The 19,476-nt window shown below is 40.3% G+C and overlaps 1 protein-coding gene across 2 annotated transcripts in view; it reads left to right on the top strand.

The window, feature by feature from the left end:
• The first annotated feature begins 358 nt into the window (after nt 1-358).
• The window catches only part of ADCY7 (adenylate cyclase 7), a 60,624-nt gene continuing 41,506 nt past the window's right edge, over nt 359-19,476 (top strand). The window contains exons 1-2 of one of the 2 annotated variants that reach the window (XM_027685028.1): nt 359-475; nt 6,290-6,418. The gene's annotated coding sequence lies outside the window, so the exon portion shown is untranslated. Of the gene's footprint in view, nt 476-1,978; nt 2,089-6,289; nt 6,419-19,476 lie in introns of those variants that run through there. The other variant, XM_027685029.1, reaches the window with a different exon arrangement.

The following is a 19,476-nucleotide window of genomic DNA, read 5'->3' as shown; positions in this document are numbered from 1 at the left end:
CTGGGTGCGGGGAAGTGGGGAGTCCTGCCAGGAGCACCCCAACAGTAGCCAGATTTTAAAAAGCTGGCTGTAAACCTTCATATTTTTCAGAGCCCAGTGCAGAAATTTGTTTGCACCGCTGTACAGCGCGGATGCTGATGGGGAGGGCACATGGACACTCCCCGAGCTGTGCGGGATGGGGTGCTGCCGACCCCGAGGGGGAGAAGAGCTGAGGGAGGCCGGGAGCCCCTTTAGGCGAGGCTTAGGCGATGCCTCCCGTAGGTCCCGCCCGCGTCCCTCTCGCAGGAGGGAGAGGCAGGAGGGGCGATGCCGCGGCGCGTCCCGCCCTCGGCGCGCCGGGGAGGCTCCGCGGGCCCCAGAGACACCTCGGGCGGCGGCGGGAGAAGGAGGAGGAAGAGAAGGAGGAGCAGCAGCGCCCGGTCCCTGCCCCAGCCCCAGCCCCGACCCCGACCCGCTGTTCTCCCGCCGGCCGCAGGTGAGAGGCCGCCCCGGGAGGGGAGATGCCCCGGGAGGGTGAGGGCTCGGGGGTCGCGCTCCGCGGAGCGCGAAATTAAAAGCGTCGACGGTTTCCCGTATAATGGTTATTTATTATCTCTTATGACACCACTTGATATACTTGGGAGCAGCGAACAAATGTTAGGGCCCATAAATCTTTTCTCTCAAGTTTATTAGGCTTAGAAAAGGCGGATTTGGCAAAGCTGCGAGGCCTCAGAATTGGAGTGGGATTCTGCCTGCTGCCTGAATGGAGAACTTTGGGTCTTTTGCTCTCAAAAGTCAAAAGCTGACTGCTCTAGTATGGAGTATTTCAGATCCTTTTAGGCTTGCACTTTTTTAGCACAATAGGGCTTTAAATTGCTGAAGGAGGTACTTAAATACCAGGGAAAACTTGAAATATCAGCAGAAGTTTGGCTTGTGTCTTTTTTACTGCTGAATGGGTAAATTACTTCTAATCTCGGTAGGATGTGTTATGGTATTTTTATAACAAGTTAATTAAGGGATTAAAATGCTTTAATACATATAGCACAGTGGACATTATTGCAAGGATCTTACGTTTGCCAGTGGCAGATGAAGGAAATCCTTGAACAGGGGAATATCATCACCAACAACCCAGTACCACACTGAAGAGAGAGCCTGAGACTTCTTTCATGACCAGTAAGGATGTGGTCAACACAAGTGCTGAGAACTGGCAGAGACACTTTGAAAGCATTTTTGGACACATAAAGTAAATGTGCAGTGTAATGTTTGAATTTGATTCAGCACAGAAGTCTGTTTTCCTCCTCTCAGATGTGTTATATTTTATTTGTACTGCTGAGAGCCTGACACCGTGGTTGTGGCCAAAGACATGCTGTGATAAGTGCTGTGCAAATATAAGATGGGGGAATCCACACAAATATACCTAAAAATTGTAGTTTGATTCTGAAGTGTTCTTGGTTTATTATGGGAAATAAAGTGTCCAGTGCTGGCCACTGCAATATGAAAATTTCTTCATGGTGGGAAATATGATGTAGCTGTACCTGCATTAGTTACCTTACTTTCTGCTGAGATTCATGATGGGAGGGGGTTGTCTTTTTTTTCTGTTCTTTTTCTCTCTTTTTTTTTTTTTAATAGGGACCTGGGAACTTTAAAAGGCACTCACCTCAAGAAAAAGTACCATAAAGAAATTCTGTAGCTATGATGTATTTTGAGGATAAATAAGACAAATGTTCAGTATTATTTTTATGCAAGCAGGATTCAAGGAGAAAAAGTTTCTAGGAGCGTTCAATGCTTGTATCTAGGTCAAAAATAAATAAATAAGCAAACAGTGGGATAGGGTGCTTGTGTTTGTGCTGAAGGGGTTTCTTTATTTGTTCAAATGTTGAAGTCCTATCCGGACAGTTTTTTATGATCCCCTAGAGGTGGAAGAAGAATGTGTTGAGGTTTAGGTTCAGACATGTGATACAGTGCACCCATGGTATGTTTGTGTCTGTAGTGAACTAAGTACTTCTGAAAAAAGTCTCCATTGCAGTGGTTAACATTAAAACCGATATTTGCCAAAGTCACCACACCTTGACAGTTTCCCCCTATCCAGAAATGTGGAATGGAAAACGGGTATGTAGAATACCACTCTGAAAACAGTAAGCCAATACAGGTTTCCAATGGCCATTATAACATGTTATTTGTGCTTCCAGAAGCCATTACTAACAGCAATTAGGGTCATTGGGGGTTCTTGTAAAGCAGCCATTAAACTTCTTAAATTTTTCTTAATGAAGCTAATGTCAACACCATTAAGAGTAAACAAGGAAGAGACTTCATTCCCTAATGTATGTGGGTATTTATGTTCTCATGGCTTGTGCTAAGTGAAAGAGCAGGTGCTGGTTGAGAGCTAATTAATTTAGGGTGTAAGCCTAGAGGTGATGATCACCGTTTTCTGTTGAGGTGAGTATTTGTGTAATTGCCAGTTGCTCTTAAATTAAAAAAAGACAGTATCCCCCCTGATTTTACAGTAAAATCTCTAAAATTAAACCTTAGATTTATTTTTGTGTTACAGCTATGACTTGGGTTTAATATTATGGAATTTATCAAAATTACTTGTTCTGATTATAACTTAATATGGAGGCTGTAAAACATAGGGTGAAATACTTCACCCAGTGATTGCTCCCTCAGTCTCATTGCTTGTGTTGAAGCTATGTTTTATCTTTCTGAAAAAGGATCCAGTCTACCTCGATTTGTTCAGTAGTTTTGGATAATAAAATGTAATAGTCAAACTGCACTAAGCATCTGGCAAGGCTTCTGTAACACAGGTGTGATTTGGGACTTTTTCTATACAGAAATAAATCAAGGAATGCTTTATAATGATACAAAATCAGCCTGGGAATGGAGGTGTGTTAGAGCAGCTGGTGGGATGGGTGTTAGAGCTGTTTGCTGCTGTGTGGGGCCGAGCTGTGGGGTCTGTGCTCGCTGGCACAGAAGGAGCCTTGGCCACTGTGCGGCCACTCACCGGGTTCTGCTCTTCTTTTGCTCTCTCAGCAACAGCTGAGCTCACAAGCAGTTCCAAAGGCTTAGGCATACTGTTAAAGTGCAGTTACAGACCCTACTGAAACCAAGAAGCTTTGTCAGATGAAAACTGGTACCTCTTTTCTTCCCTAATTAAAGCCCAGTCAACATCCAAATTCTTGAGTGCAGTCTCTTTAAAGCACCATTTGAGGAACTGAATACTGTATAATTAGGGAGATAATCTATTAAGGCAGCATCTGCAAAGTTTCAAGATGATTATTTGCTAAGCTGACAGGATGTTACAGTGTGAAATAGTTTGTAACCCCTGTGCAGTTAAATCATCTTGTATTACAATAAGGAAGTGCAACTTCTTCCTTGGGTCATTACGGCAGACTTCACGAAGAGTCTGTCTTGTGTTTGCTGAAAAAATGAATTCTATATTTTACATTTTGAAAACAGTAAAGACATTGATCTGGGATTTTCTCCCACTTTTATTTAAAAAAACCACAACATTTTCACCTGGGAAAAAAATGCTGTGTTATAAAATTAGGAGTTTTATAACACTCTTATCTCACAATAAAAATCATTACCATTGTTATCTCCAGAGACTTGAAAATCCGTTTAAATGACTGTTGGTGTTACTTGTCTTTTGCCTCTTACACCATCTTATCTTCCTGAGACTCCTTGAGCAGGGTCCATGCTCTGTCTTGTGGTGCCAAGCAGCAGGGTGTTCCATATGTGCTGGCAGAGGGGAAAGCTGTACATTGGGTCTTTCCTTTAGAAGTGTTCTTTGCTTAACAAGTATAACATAGGATAGCACAAATAGGCTGTAATGATATTTCCTGCACACCATGTGTAGATTGCTACTGCTGAGTGTTACCTCTTCAGAGTTAGTAAAATTAAGGTGTAAAAAGTCGAACAATTTTGTGTAGGTTCCTCAAAGGTAAACAGCAAAATTGAATAGAACATGAGGCTGCTGTTCCTTTTCTAACCAAGGCATTGTATTACCTCAGTACCTTGGAGTTATGACATGAGTTTCTGTCAAAAAGTGTCCTTCAAACCTCTTTGTTTTGTGTAGCCTGTTTGCAGTAACATTTTTATAAAAATCAAATGAACCTTCTCTTCTGTAGCACCAGGCTGCTGTTTTGAATTTTACAGCACAGGCCCTGCAGTTCAGAGGCTTCAGGTCTGCTGGTGCTTTAAAGAAGAAACAAAATCAAAGCTGGCTCTCATGTGACACAGGGCCACAGATACCACTTTTCGTAAAAGCTTTCTTCACAGCTTATGGCCAAAATGTTCCTCTCTTAACAGCTGTTCTGTAATCCTCATTTCAGCATTAAAAGTAGCTTCTAGTCTGTAATTACAGAGAGGGAAAAAACAGGGTGTGTTTAACTTCTGTTTCTAGGCATAAAACTAAGTGAATAAATAATGCATTCTAGTTAAAAACAGAAATAACAAAGATTGCCAAGGCTGCAACTGGCATAAGTCAGAGAAAGGTGAGAAGTTTCTTTGAATACAGGTGGCTGCTTCTGGCAACTTCTGAGCTGCCCTGAAGTGCCCCTGTGCTAAGAGTGTTCTGTGTGCTCTGCAGGACGTGTGTATGTTTGCTCTGCTCAGTAGCTTGTGGGGCCTTCTGGTAAAGGTAATTAAGGAGTTAATTTTCAGGCTCATTCTCCTGTGTCCTGCATCACAGTTTGCTTAAGTGTAGTGATAGAGCTTTGTCCCATCTTCTGTTCTGTGGGATGCAGAAATAAATACTGTTTGAAATCTGAGTTGTCATTCAGCCCACAACAAAAGGAATGTGTTTTTGAGATGCTCAGCAAGAGTAGCAATAAATCCTTATTTTATTTTTTTAAAAAATAATGCTGCCTTGTAAATGGCTGGTTATAAAGCCACAAGCATGGTCTTGTACTGTAATCAATACAAAAATGCTTTAAAGGGCTTTGATAAAGTTTTTAGGTCGTAAGAATGCATGCTTTATTTCATGGAAGGAGACAACATAATAAGGGTTTTATAGGTAGATAAATGTAGAAATAATTTAACTGTGACAGTACAACTTTGGTTTCAGTTTGTTGCTTTTCATTCAATGCATTTTTGTTATGACTAATAATGATTAGTTAGCATTTCAGTGAGTTGAATAAAATATTTTAGTAAGATGCTTTTCATTTGCAATGTAACCTGGGTTTTAGTCATTATTGACTTAAATAGTTAATATCCAATCTATGACGTTTTCTGATTTATTTATTGATGTACATTCATATTGGGGGTTCTTTTAAAGAACTAGTTGATGATCAAACCACCTAGCGGTGACTAATTCTTACTTGGACACCCTTTTCCAAGTAACCCAAATGGTGAGGAAACAAGCATTCCAGTAGAATGACAGAGCACATGGAAGGGCTGGGTAAGGAGTGCAGCTGGGAAGGAGCTCCAAAGGTGAATGCAGGCAGACTGAGCTCACTGAGGTTTATTCAAACTCAGCTGAAATTAATGGAAGTGGGTGATAAAGCCCTGATCATTTAAATGCCAGATATTCTTAGCATCTGGCTCATGTCAACCTGAGCCCATCTGTTACGGTATTTCAGGCAGGACCTGCTTGCTGGAACAAGCTCAGACTTAGTCAGGCCGTGGGGGAAAAAACCAGACCGGGTCAAGCTGAGAGAGGATGGACTTTGTATTGCAGCTTTTCTGTGTTTCTGAGTCTTTTTCCCTGTTATTGCTACTGAGCATATGTGGGACTGAATCAAAAAAATTAGTTTCAGTAGCAGAACAGAATTTTGGTTTTAATTTCCCCATTTGAAAGGAAGTTGGGGTACCGCTATCAAAACTTTCTCATTTCCTCACACTTTCTGCCTGGTCTCCTCTTCCTCCTTTGCCAGTGGTTTCAAGCCTGCTGCTCTGAAGATGACAGTCATTTCAATGCCTGTAGTACACTTCTGTGGCTTTATAACTTCTAAGTCCTGGGAACTTTAAATTCCTTTCTGCTCACTAGTTATGTAAAAATGACTAATGATGTCTATGTAAAAAAAATGTGTTTTTTTTCCTAGAAATATCTTTATATGACTTTAAGTATGAACACAGGAGTAAATGCAGTGAAGGCAGCAATTTTTTTGGTGTAACTAAGCTGGCTCAAGGAGAGCTGCCACTGAAAGTGGGCAGCACTGCTTGCTTCCTGCCCCTGTGCCCCCACCCCTCCCTGGAGTCAGCACTGGTGCTCAACTGACCTGCTGCTGAGATGATTCATGGAACTAAATGGGCAAAAAGAATTTTTTTGAATAGTATAAACATTTTTTAAGTATGATATTTTTTTCCTCTGTAGGAACAGAACAACCGGGTTAGAGGAAGTGGCAAGAACGTGTTGTTGAACTTCTAGAGGGACAGATGGGGACGGTTCCCTCCTCTTCGGTGGTGGCTGTGCTGTAAAACTGGGCTCCTGGTTATCCAAGTGGTAAGTTATACTTCTGCAAACATGCTGGAAAAGTGAGCTGGACTGTGTTTTGGTTGAAGGTATTGCCAGTTGCATTGTGATCCCAATTCCAGTATTTCTTAAGAGTGAGCTCTGTTCTTCTGTTTTACTTTTACAGCAGGAAATGAATGTAAAAATATTTCACTGTAGTAGTTTTTAAAAATCACCTATAGTTTTTTGCAAGTTCCTGAGGAGTATCCTGTTTTGAATTTAGTAGTTTTTACTTTTTATTTTTAGGTTGCTAATTGTAACAGTTACAATTAGCTCCCCACTCCCTTTTCCCTCAGGATGCTGCACTTTTAAAATAAGGCAGAAGATGCTTTGCAGTCCTAGAGCAACAGTTGAGTTGACATATACTGTGGTTTGCTTAAGAATGTGTAGTGTTATTGCACATAAGATAGTAACACAAAATACACAGCTGTTGGAAGGTAGTCAGAGCTAGGAGTTGCTCTGAGAAAGTATACTGGTAACAGTATAAACACCATGTTTAGCTTTCAAAGAAAGAGGAAAAAAGCAGTATAGTTACTTTGTAAAAACAATTTGATGCCATTTTTATGATGCCACAATAGGCAAAATTCCACACAGGCAGTTTTATTTTCCCCAGTGAGCTGATGTGTTGATTGCTTGCATGTTCAGAGCTCTCTTGCAGAGTTGTAGAACATGATTTAGTGACACAGGTTGTCAGTGTGAGCAGAACCACATGTGGGTGTTAATTGCTTCTGGTCAGGTGCAGACCAATTAATTAACGATGTTGTTAGATAAAGGAGATTAAATTGCAGTTAATGAATAGTATATTGGAAGAGTAAAAGGGGAAGTTTTGTTTTTCAAGATTCTGGGCAGATTTAGGCAAGAAATAAGAGTTGCTCTTTTCTCATATTGGCTCTGTGTTCCATAACCATTTATCAAGCATGTTTACACAGGAAATTTGGATGTAGTTGTAGCTAAACTGGTTTATCAGAGTAGCATTAAACACTTGTTTTACAAGTTGAATTAATTTTTGTCCTACTTTCATGCAGGCAGTTGTCTTTGGAAATACATTCTGCTGTGTTTGTTTTGAACTGAGTTGTTCCATGATCATTAGGCTTTCCTTCGAGTTGTCTCTGCTGCCAATAAAATCTGTATATGTAAGGATACATAAACATCTATTAGTATAAATAAATAAAAATAACAAAGTGTCATTTCTGAAGGCTATGGAATCTAAAAGATACTGATACTGTGCTTGTTCCCTTTTGCCTTTCTGAATGGCTTCTTCATCACATTCTGTGTATCAGTATCCCAGGCATCATTCTTTGGGCTTGAGCATTTACAAATAGATAGCTAATTTTTTTAAGAAGCACTTGCCAAAAACCCCCCAAACAACCAAACTTACTACCTGCTGGTAAGGCTGAGGAGTGTTGGTTGTAGAAAGTGTGGGAAATCTGGGAATTGGAAAGCTGGCAATCAGTTGTTGCAGTTTTTACATGCTATAAAAAATATTCTCACCATAAACTGAGGGGCTTTCAAGAGGGGAAAAAGTGAGGTGGGTGGGAGGAAGAAGGATTTCTTTAACTGGGCACTGCACTCCCAGAAATGTGATAACTGCAGGTTACAGACAGTTGAGACCTAATTGTATTGTACTATAATACTGCAGTGGACCTGGGAAAAACTTGCCCTGATCCAGAGTCAGGCTTAGGTTGCTGCCAATGTTGAGATGGGGGCTCTGGAGATACTTGAACGGGAAAGGAAGCCTGGTCAGTTTTAAAAGCACTTTTGAAGGCAGCTGCCTGATACATTGGAAACTAAGTTGTCCAGAAATATGTTTTTATTTGCTGAGACCTGAACCCTGCTCTCAGAGCAGTGGCCTAGCAGTGGGCAGGGGAAGTCTGCAGACTGAGTGGGGAACAACTCTATCCCTCTTTTTAGCCTCATGGTTGAATTCAGTAAGTTCTCTTTTTTGTGTGGTAGTGATGGTATCACCCTGATTTGTGCCTTCTCTGCAAGATACCAGCCAGCTGTATTTATGTTCACCCCATATGTGAGTGCTTTAAGCATCTTGGGGTTCTGGGTGCTGCATCTCTGCACCGGCTCACTGAGCCTGCACCTTGGAAACGACAGCCCTGGACACTAAAATCAGTTCTGACTCTCTCTGTTTGAAGTAGACAAATTTTTCTGGAGTCCCAAATGCTAGGACCACCAGATGTACAGCTAGTTGTTGGGGGAATTTTTAAAGCAGCTTTCCAGGTGACACTGGAGATTGCTGGTCAGTGCAAAATGAGCAATACAGCATGCTGTTCCCTGAATCTTCCTCCTTTGAAGTGCTCTTTAGGATTTGCTCAATGCTCTCCAGGGTTCTCATGTCCCTGTACTTGACACCCCCAGGTGTACAGTACAGGCTTTTCTTTGCTCCATGAGAAGGATCCAAGCAGACTTGGCTTCTCTTGCTGTTCCCTGTGCTGCAGTGTGACCCTCTGGTCAGTCACAAACCCTTGGGTGGTCTGTTGCGTGGTTACCACACAATTTGAGTTCAGACCTGAAAAACTGGTTTTTGTATGCACTAACCACCTGTTCTGCTGGGGAACAGCCCAGGTAATTGTGGATGGTCTTTATTGGTGTCTTATTCAGCAGAGGAGGCTGAGCACTGCTTCTTCCTCCGTGCAATGCCATCCAACCAGCCCTTCCTAACTGTGTTTGAACACAGGACTGTTATGTTTAAAGAGTGTCAGTAATGTCCACCTGAACTTCAGAATACATGTGTAGGCTCCTGAGACAGTCATAAGGAATTTGTGATTAAAGAGCAGAGCTGCTTGTGATGGCACTGTTTCCTCACCTCCCCCAGCACCGTACAACAGGCTGCGTGTATGTCTTCTAACATAAATGGATATTCTTACTTTGGGGGGCAACGTGGTAATTATGGCCAGGCTAGTTTTTAGACAATAACCAGGCAGGTGACAGGTCTGCCTTCTAATCTAAGAGGGTGACTGCACAAAATGTTGCCAGGGAGCAAGTTAAAATGCCTTAGTTATTACCTGTGCATAATGTTATCCTGCATAAGGTAAATGTGAGGCAGGTAATTCTACTTTGCTTTACAGGAGGCTGTGAGTTTGTACATTGGCAGTTACTATGGGAGATTTTACATGCTATTAATCTTCATGTTTTAATTGATCTGCTAATAATTTGTTTGTGTAACTAGGTAGGTAGGTTTCTTTACCCTGGTAGCCTTTAAAAAAAAAATCTTTAAAATCTGGATAATTTGATAACTTGGACAGACCATTTGTAGAACACAAACTGCATTGTGTGTCTTTTGATTGGAAGTAATGCTTGAGTCATAAGAATCCCAAGATGAGGTAGTTTTCTCTAGTTCTAAGCTGCTTGGGATGATTGCCTGTATTCCCATAAGGTAATCCTTATTGTTAATTCTTTTCTATGTTGCCATATAGCTAACAGCATGGGTTGTATAGCTGTATAGCTAACAGCAGGTTTTACTCACCTGCCCTTTCTCTGTTTAAAGAAGCCAAGCCTTTTTTTTTACACAGTAGTAACCTGGTGGGTTGTTGCACCCTCCTTGCAGTGTTGCCAAACATAGCTTTTGGTTATGAATTGTTTACAAAAACCCAAAACAAAAACAAAACAAAAAACCCAAACCAAACAAACAAAAAGGCATTTCAGAACTGTAAGCTGATGTTTCACTTCCCTTATGAATTTTTGTCTACTTTTGGCCAAAGCTGAGTTTTTCTCTGCAGCCAAGTGCTAAAAGCTTTGTTTAAAACACAATTTCGTGATTTAGGATCCACTAAAAATGTCTGCTATTGTTAATATTCTGATAAAACACTAACATTTTAAGTCAGTGGGCTAAATTATTCTTATAACTTCCTTCCTGTCTTAATGGAGAAGCCAGCAAACTTCTAAAGCATTTTCTTTGGGCCTATGACTTAAGTTTTTACGTCTATTTCCCTATAATGAACTATTAACTTCAGATTTCAAGCACACTAAGTAAAGGAATATATGGCAAAGATTATCTGCTATGCTTCTGGAATATGACATACAGTTACCTTAGGTTTGTACTTTACTATAGCTTGTTTGTGCAAAAGACTTATTTCTGACCATGAACTGGGAGTACTGACACAAACATCTGCTTTTATTGATGAGCTTCCTGGCATTTCTTTTGTTTGACTTCTGCCAGAATGAGAATATGTCTTTTCTTCTTGGGGATTTCTTGACCTGCAGTCTGAGTTCCTTGATGCGTCACTCACTGAATCATCCCCGTTCCTTAGACTGACCCCCTCCTGATCCTTTCTGTAGGGTCACAGAACAAGGGCAGACTGGGGAAGTCGCTCAAGCTCTTGGAGGAGGAGCAGTAACCAGGCCAAGAGGTGCTCCCTGTCTGCAAGGGGGGAGCATGAGACCTCTGGTCTGTCTGTGTTGGCCCTGGAGAGGTCACTCACACATGGCTGTGATCAGAGTCCCTTGGGAAATGTGGTTTTGTGCTAACTTCCAGGCTTCATTTCAGCCAAAGGAGGAAACTTGAAGGGAAACTGATAAAATGTAACACCACTTAAAAATAATTGTATTTGCTGTCATGAATACAATTTTCTCTAAATCGTAATTTTTGCTTATTGTGGGTGACTCAAGTCCGTGCTTTTTGTTCACAGTGCAGATTTATTTCAGCTGTGGTGGTGATAAAGTGGACATCTAGTGTTCCTAGTACATGTAAAATCTCTCTGATGTTTGGGATGCTTGATTTACAGCTTTGGTTTTACTTTATTTTACTACTTCTGTGTGTCATCTTGCCAAAGAAATTGGGATTTCATAAAATTGGTGTTTTTGGAGAGTTTAGTGAATGTTGGTTCTATGTTCCTCGTACCCGTCTAGTGTCTAAATACTAAAACTTTTTCTTAATGCTTTCCTTATTTGTGCTTCATATCTGCTATTGGCAGTGTACACTGTGTTTCCCAATGGGACACTTCTCTTTTACCCCACTGAGTTTTTTCGAACATCACTTGAACTTCTGCACATTTCTTACAAATCTCCTGTCTGCCTCAGGTACCTTTTCTGAACTCCATCTAAAGCTGAGACCTTGTGTGAAAGATGTAGAAAGTCTTTTTCTGTGCTTGTCACTGAGCACATTCAAGCAGTCATGTACTTCTGTATAAGTGCTGTGGAGTGACTAGAATGTTTTGAGACCTAAGTTTTGACTGTTTGCTTGTATTTAATTTCTTTATTGTCAGGGTTTTCTTGTGCTTATATATACCTATATTGATATTTAACAAAGAGACAGTGATGAATTTATTGGTATAGTCCAACATATTTGTGCCTGAATACAGTACCTGCTTCCAGTCATTTTATGGAGTGGATTAGAGCTTTTTAACAAAAGTACATACCAGACATTTTCACTTGCATTTTATTTCTTCCCTTCCTCATTTCTGACTTGTTGTAGTGTCTGTATGCCTGGGCTTAGCATGGTGATAAAGTAGTAAAAGTCTGGATGTAAACCAGTGTTGGGATTTAAATAAATGTTACAGTATTTTTACGTCTGTGTGTAACACATAGAGTACCTAAAAATGTAGATTTGCCTGTTTTATGCATGATTAATGTCACTGAAGGATTGCATATGGCTTATGTTTTTCCTTGCCCTGAAACACTTGGGTGTGAGCTCCTGGGTGAAGTGAGTGGACTCAGTAATAGATACAAATACAGGATTTGTCATATTGTGCATTATATTGTATTTCAGTGGTTTCTACTTCATTTCTTAAAATTTGGCTTTTGACATACTTTCATTTTCAAGCACTATGGTATTTCACAGTGAAAGTTTATGGAAGTCAGTTAAATTAATTTAAAACCAACAAAAATGAGTGAAGTGTTAGCATGTGGGGTTTGGATTTGTAAATATTTGGGGATTGTGTTACTTCAGAAACACTACACACATGTAAATGTTTGGCTTTTTCTTTTCTTTCTCATTGGGAACTCATATGTCTTTTGAGGCTGCTAATGAAATGGAAAAATACTTGGTTTTGAGATTAACCTGTGGAAGGTGTGTAAGATAGAAAACATATATTACAAGCTGCAAAATGGTCATTTCATGACTGGTTTTTTTCAGTTTGTGTGCTTAGCTCCCTTTTGCTTAAAAGTGTAAGCTATGCTTTTCAAATAGTTCTTTTTATCTGCAAACTCCCTTAATTATTCCTCCCTTATTCCTGCCCTTGAATACAGATCCTTTTGGTGTACATCCTGCCACGCAACACTTGTAAGTTGGAAGGAAAGAGCACTTTTTTTTCTCCACATGAAATTACTTGATTTTTAGGCAGCAGACTTGAAGTGTGATTTCGTGGTGGAAGCATAAACCTGGCAGTCAAAAGATGTGAGTAGTGCTCACAGGGTGATTCTAGCAAGTCTGATTTATTTCTGGCTTTTTCTTTCTGTGAAATGTTGATAGAAATAAGAGTACATGAGGTTTTATTTACTCATCTTGGAGGCTCTCAGACAAAAGTGGAAAGCATTCTGGACATTAACAGTAATTTGGCTGCTGGAAGTTGCCCAAAGTACTGGCAGTATGTTCTTGCTCTGACTGAAAAATAAAGTAGCAGTTCTCCTTTCTTTAATAAGCGCGAGTCTGCTTGGATCCTGCTCAGCAGCCTGTTGTGAAAGTCATCACTTCTAATAGCACAGGGCCCCAGGGACCACCACAGGGCATTGGCTGGCTCAGTACTGACTCACAGCCTGAATCCTTGGCACTGCTCATCTAGAAAAATGATGCAATTACGACTCTCCTCCCTAGTCTGGGAAAGCATCTTGGACCTCCTCATTCACAGCTTCAGTTTCCAGAGATGGGCTGAGCCAGTCTGACTGGGGTGAGTCTGCCCTGCTTGCGTGTATTTATCAGTCCCCATTCTTTACAGTCTTGATTATTTCCTGCAGGTTGTGGAGTGTGTATAACTAAACTGCTAATGACTTTTGTTGGATCTCAAAATAGAGAATTACAGACCACCCTGACCACTTGCTTAGCAGAGGCATAGAGGTCTGTTTTCCCCGAGAAGCTGATCTCTTCTGTTGCTGGCTCTTGCCTGGCATCTCTCTGGGCTGTCCCTCATCTCGGGGCACATGTGGGAGCACAGTTCTTCCCGTGACAGCTGCAGCAACATTTTCAGGTTAAGGAGCACATTCCTGCTGTCACCTCCTTGTCCAGCCTCTGCTCAGCAGCCAAATGCTCTCAGCTGTGTCGGCTGCGCTGCCCACAAGGCTGCTGCACACAGTGACCCACCTGCCTCTTGGGAAAAAAGAAACAAAACCTAGGAGAGACAACTGGTTATTTTTGAGCTGATCTGACTGCATATAGACCTAGAAAAGTGACAGGCACGTACCAAAAGAATGGTGTGCTGTGGTGATAAGATAGGGGCAAGTGGTGGGGAGGAAAAAGGAAGAGCAGGAGAAACTTGAGCAAATATTAGTGGAGACACCCCTGTTGCAGAGCCACAGCCAAGACCTACGGGTTTAGTTCTTTAAAATGAGCAGCAAAACTTTCCTCTCTAGATTTCTATTCATTAAACTGATTTAAACTCTGTGTGTAGGGAGGATGGTGATTTATGAATAAATGCATTTGCTGTAGCAGGAAGTTGTACTTGAACGCACTCCTCACATCTCTCTCTTCACACGTGGGCCCTTCCCCCGTTATATGAGGGTTTGCTGCTGGGGCAGTGAGTTGTGTGTTAGCAATGAGGAAGTGATGGTAATGGTGCATGTGTCAGCTTGAACCAGGCCTAAAAAAGTGGTGGTGGTGTTACAACCACGTGAAAGAGACTTCATGATTTCATCCACTGTTCTGTCACGCCATTGCTCCGAGATGCTGATTTCATTTGCTACCGAAAAACTGGTGTTAAATGAAAGATTCCTCCCAGCCCCTGTTTCTGTAACTGAATTTACAGCACTGATTCACTGTGTTGTGTTTGTAACCACCATGTCTGTCAGTGGGAGCAGAAGGGTGGACATTCTGCTGTTCTTAACATCATGCATTCTTATTTAATTATATATTTATTTTTAAAAATAGAATGCAATTACACAATAACTTAATTATTTTTTTATGTGATGTTTAAAGCCCAGCATTGTGCTTCCTGCCACAGCTGAACAGACATTCTCCTCCAGGAATTATATCAGTTTCTGGAAGTATGAGGTTAAAGTCCAGCAAAATATTTAAGTGCCAACAGAGATGCTTACTGTAATGAATTGTTATAGTCCAAAATTATTTGTGTCTTATATTCTTCGGACTACTGTATTCCTAAAAAGTCTTGTGAGTATTCATTTACAAAGTCAGCACCTTTTGTGGGTGGATATTGGTATTAGGTCAGTTCCTTTGTGAAAGAAAAAGGGGATACACTTGGAGTCAGCCAGTAGAAAATCCATAGGAGGGCTAAAAGCTAGAAAATGGATTTGACTTTAACCACATGGATTTTACTTTAACCACAACAGTTTTCCTTTTCATACTGGCACTTAGGCCTTCAGAAGGTTTGGAGAATTTGTGTGTGCACAGGATGGAAATAGGGGATTACAGATGAGAGAAATCACTCTGGAATTTATTGTGCTTTAACTGCAGGATGTGGTCATTGAAATAACATTCTTGGGTTTTTGGCAAAATCCCAGTAATTTCATGTGAGTTTGTAAGGCAGGGGTAGCCAAGTTCAACTGCAACAAGAGGTGAGATGAAGGTGCGAATTGAAGGCTCTTCAGTGAGTTGTAACATGTACAGCCAGCACGCTCCTTCATGTTGTAGTTTAGGAATTTAAAAATCCCTTTTAAAGGAGAAATCAACACACTCTTGACTCTTCTTGAGCTTTTCAATGTAATTTTGATGGTAGTGTGGGAGAAGAAGTAGTGCCAGTTTTATCTAATATTTTTTGCTTTGTTCTGGCTTTCCTTTTTGTTTCTGAGCATTTCTATTGCTTCTACAATAGACTGTCTTGGATGCTTCTGAGTAAAATAAACTTTAGGCTAGTGATCAGTTCAATTTATATTTCCTTATACTGTCATCTAGCATGGAAGTGATCTTTAGAAGATCTACAAGTGTGTTAGCCAGGCAGTAAAATAGAAAGAAGCACCGTATTGTTTGTAATAGTTTTAGTTTGATTTATAAATTAGTGTTTATTAAAATATATATATATAATATGAAATAGATTTTAAACATTTCTGAAAAATATTGAGAGTTCTTAAATAAGAACTGTATGTAGCTGAGGGGAAGTAATAATAGTAGTGTTGTAAAACAACATCTGAAGGATCTGCTGGTTAAGGTAGATTTTAAGTATAGCACAGGATTTTAATGATACAAATCACATTTTTGTTTTAAAATACTTCTATTCAGTTAAAATTACTGTAATGAAGTGTGCTTTTTACAGATTAGATATAAAATTGTTTCAAACCAGTACTCAATGCACATTATGCCACAGTATCTTGTCCAATGATACTTCAAATAAATGTCAGTGTTTCAGTGCAAAATAATTATTAGTGAAGTTCAAAAGAGATGGTAAAAGAGATTTGCTGTAAAATATTTCGCTTCTCAGTGTAAATGTGATTATTTGAAATAAATTAAGATATTTCCACAATTGTGGATATTCAGGATGAGCATTCAAATTAGAGCTCTGGCAGAATTGGTGTCACTACTATATCTCCTAGCAGGATAAACCTTGAATCCTGTGGCAACTTTATAGTTTTAAGTTAATAAATAAACTGTGTAGATAACCAGAAACTCTTGGTGCATTGCAGTGTGTCTTTACAGGGTTTTGTTAAGGTGTCCACTGAACCAGTCAAAAAGTCTAAGTAAGGATAGTGTGAACAATTTTGAAAACAGTTGTCATTAATAATTTCTATTTATGTTGAAAAAATTAAGTTACTGTTGGCAATACAAAGCATATCTAATAACTGCACCAAAAGAAAAATTGAAGGGGGCTTTTTTGAAAAAGAAGTCAAACAAAATGAGCTTTTTTTTTTCTTAGCTTCTGTACAATTTCTATAGCCACAGTGAATTCTGGGTTTTCAGTTTATTTAATATGCTGTTGACTGTCTTAAATAAAACTGGGAAGAATCTACCAATTTTGCAAGTCTTTGCTCTAAGCAGGTGTTAAGTTTGGTGAAATATGGTAAGTCTGGGATTTTATAATACAGAAAGAATCTATCCTTCTCTTATTGAGCTTGTTATGTGAAATTTGTGTTTCTTGAAGCTAATCAAGTCTCCCTAAAATTAATCAAGAACTGTTGTCATGTCCTTCTCTTCTGTGTGTTTTAATACTCCAAACTTAAAGGAAACATCTTAAGGACATCTAAAGGAAACAGCTTAAAGGAAAACAGTAAGAGACAGAAGTGTTTCTAAGAAGGAAGACCTTTTGTTAATACTGTACGGTTTTTTTCCCCCACTTTTGACCAGTTTTAGCTGATAAAGTTCAGATAGTTTAAAAAACAACAACAACAAAACACCAAAGCACCATACAGCAAATCTGTGCTGCAGGTGCAGCATTGATCCACCAGCTCAATACTACACAAATAACAATTTGGTAGGTGTGAAAAGCAACTGCTGCGGTAGCAGCAAGGCGCAGGGCTCATAATGTAACTGGTTAAATGTTCTTCAGTCAAAATGAAAGTGCCCCACAAGCTGTTGCTAGGGAAATAGGCGCCTGTGGTTAGTGCTGAATGCAGGGAGGCTTGTCTGTCTTGCAGATCAAAAAATGGCTCAAAGTACTTTGTGTATCACTTTACTGCCGGAAACTTGCTGCTTATCAGCAGACGGGTCTTTGTTCCTCCGAGGAGCTTCGGTTACAAATGCAGAGAGGATCTTTCTTTTTTAACTCCCTTCCCTTTAGGTTTTGATGTGAAGTATTTCTGCCAGGTGCTATCCTTGTTTGTAATGTCTGTGTATGATAGGAAGGAAAGTGTCCCCAGGGCCTGATCCCGAGAACACTTCTAGTGGAGCAGCAGCTTGATCCCTCTGTAACTGAAGGCAATCTCACATGCAACTCTTTATCTAGAGCTCTGGCAAAATTTACACTTTTAGGCATATCTTTTTAAAATAAAAAAAATTAAAAATCAGTGCAATTTTGTCAGTTTGGTATAGTCCTTACATTAATTCTCTGAAGACCAACTAGGTGTGTAGTAAGTATGAATTACTACAATTAAGCACCTTCATTAAAGTGGGACCCCTGGTGGCCTAGTGGTTAGCGTGCAGGACTTTCACTGCTGCGACCACGGGTTCAATTCCCAGTCCCTCCCGGGCAGATGGAACCCGTTAGCCCTGTGTGGCCATCCATCTATGAGAAGGATACTCTAAACAAACCTACGTCCTGAGGACCTCACTGCCATTGTCCAAGCTTGCTTGGCCCCGGCAGATGAACCTTAGGATTAAAGGGTGGGCTCAGTTCAGCGCAGGCTGTGTCTCACCTAAAAAAATCCATTGCGCAGGCTGGAAAGGTAAAAGACCTTTCCCCAAATCTTCGTTCGCGAAGATGGGCCATTATTATAAAGTGGGATGATTTTTAAAAACTATCATAGTTTATTTTTCTAAAATCACGAAATTTCTGGGACACTCTAAACTATTTGGGCATCCTCCTCATTTTCCCAATTGAATCCCAGTAAACCACTGTCCAGTGTTGCCCTCCAGATGACACTGGTCCATTTCAAAGGCACTTGAGGCATCTCTCATGATTACCAGGGACTCATCCTTAATACTGGATATGTCATACGATGAAAGTAAAGCAGCAGCAGCAGCATTCCAAATTGAACATGTAACAGGTTGAACAAAGTCTTATTTTTATCTGCTTTTAGGCATGCACAGAGTCAACAGGTTTGTATCTGCCTTTTCAGATGAACTCCGTGAGATATTGTAGTTTTTTCCCTCTCATCTGCCTCCAAGGCTGCCAAAATGCTTCGTCAGGATTTTGACCTTTTTCATAAGAACCTTTTCCAATACCACTTAACTTTTATGAATATGGATGCATGTTGGGCTTGGCTAGGTACAGCTGACTGCTGGCCAAAACCTGATGGAACTTGATCACAGCTGTCCCAGAGCTTAGGTATGAACTGGACATTTAGCCCAGGGGGACAGAATGGAGTGCCTACTTGGGGTGATGATTCAAATAGTTTGGGTATTCTTGCAAAAATTTAACTGAAAATTAATATAGATTTATTTTAATTCTTGTTGTGATAAAATAGTTTTTATCCACTCTGATTTTGTGCCAGATTATTTGGCAGTTTCTCACGCCTTTTGGTTTCCAAAGTGGGTCTCTAGTGACGGAGCTTTGGGGTGAACAATGAAGTAGATGTTGATATTGTCCCTTCCCAGCACACCTATTTAACTTGTATCAGATTTCCCACTGACATCTTAATTTGAATTTCCTGCTCTGGCTTCTTTTTGGGTCATTCTTTCAACACTGCTGTATAACCATGTACTCCTCCTCTTGGTTCCTGCCCCTGTTGAGTGTGTACTGGATACCAGCAATGAATAGTGACCATCCAGGGCTCCAGCTGGTACCTGATACTGTGCTGAGGTATTGAACTCCTTTGGCATCTTGTCACATCTAACCAGTTGTTCCCAGAGTGCATGTAAAGATGGTAAAGTAGGGAGAGAGGAAGACAAAGCAAAGGACTGTTACATCTAATATGAATTCCCCTACTAGACAGCTGGTGCTCTGGGTTCAGGGATGATACCTGACCGTGTCTTCTGATCATTCTGCCTACCTGGGGGTACAATCTCCTGTTCATGACATCATAGGAATATGCATTTCTGCCCTTCTTGTGCTCCAAGACAAGCAAATGTAGTAGCAGAATCTTTCATTTCCATACTTACAATAGAGAAGTCTTTATCCAGACTTGCAAGGTGCAGGGAGGGAATGTTTTGCTGTTTTTTTTTTTAGCTAGTTTTCCTGCCATATTGTCATATTTGCAGATGTGCAATATTTTATGCTGTTTTGAATTATGCACTGTTTTACTTCAGATTCTCTTCTTGGGGTGTTTTTTTAATTGCTGATATTTGATCTTGTGCATAATGAAACTTACTGAAGTACTTAAGGGTTGCATTATCTATAATGCTGTGA

Source organism: Neopelma chrysocephalum, unplaced genomic scaffold (genome assembly GCF_003984885.1).
Source record: "Neopelma chrysocephalum unplaced genomic scaffold, ASM398488v2 Primary Assembly neopelma1_68, whole genome shotgun sequence".
NCBI lineage: Eukaryota > Metazoa > Chordata > Aves > Passeriformes > Pipridae > Neopelma > Neopelma chrysocephalum.
This window is presented reverse-complemented; position numbering and strand designations above follow the sequence as displayed.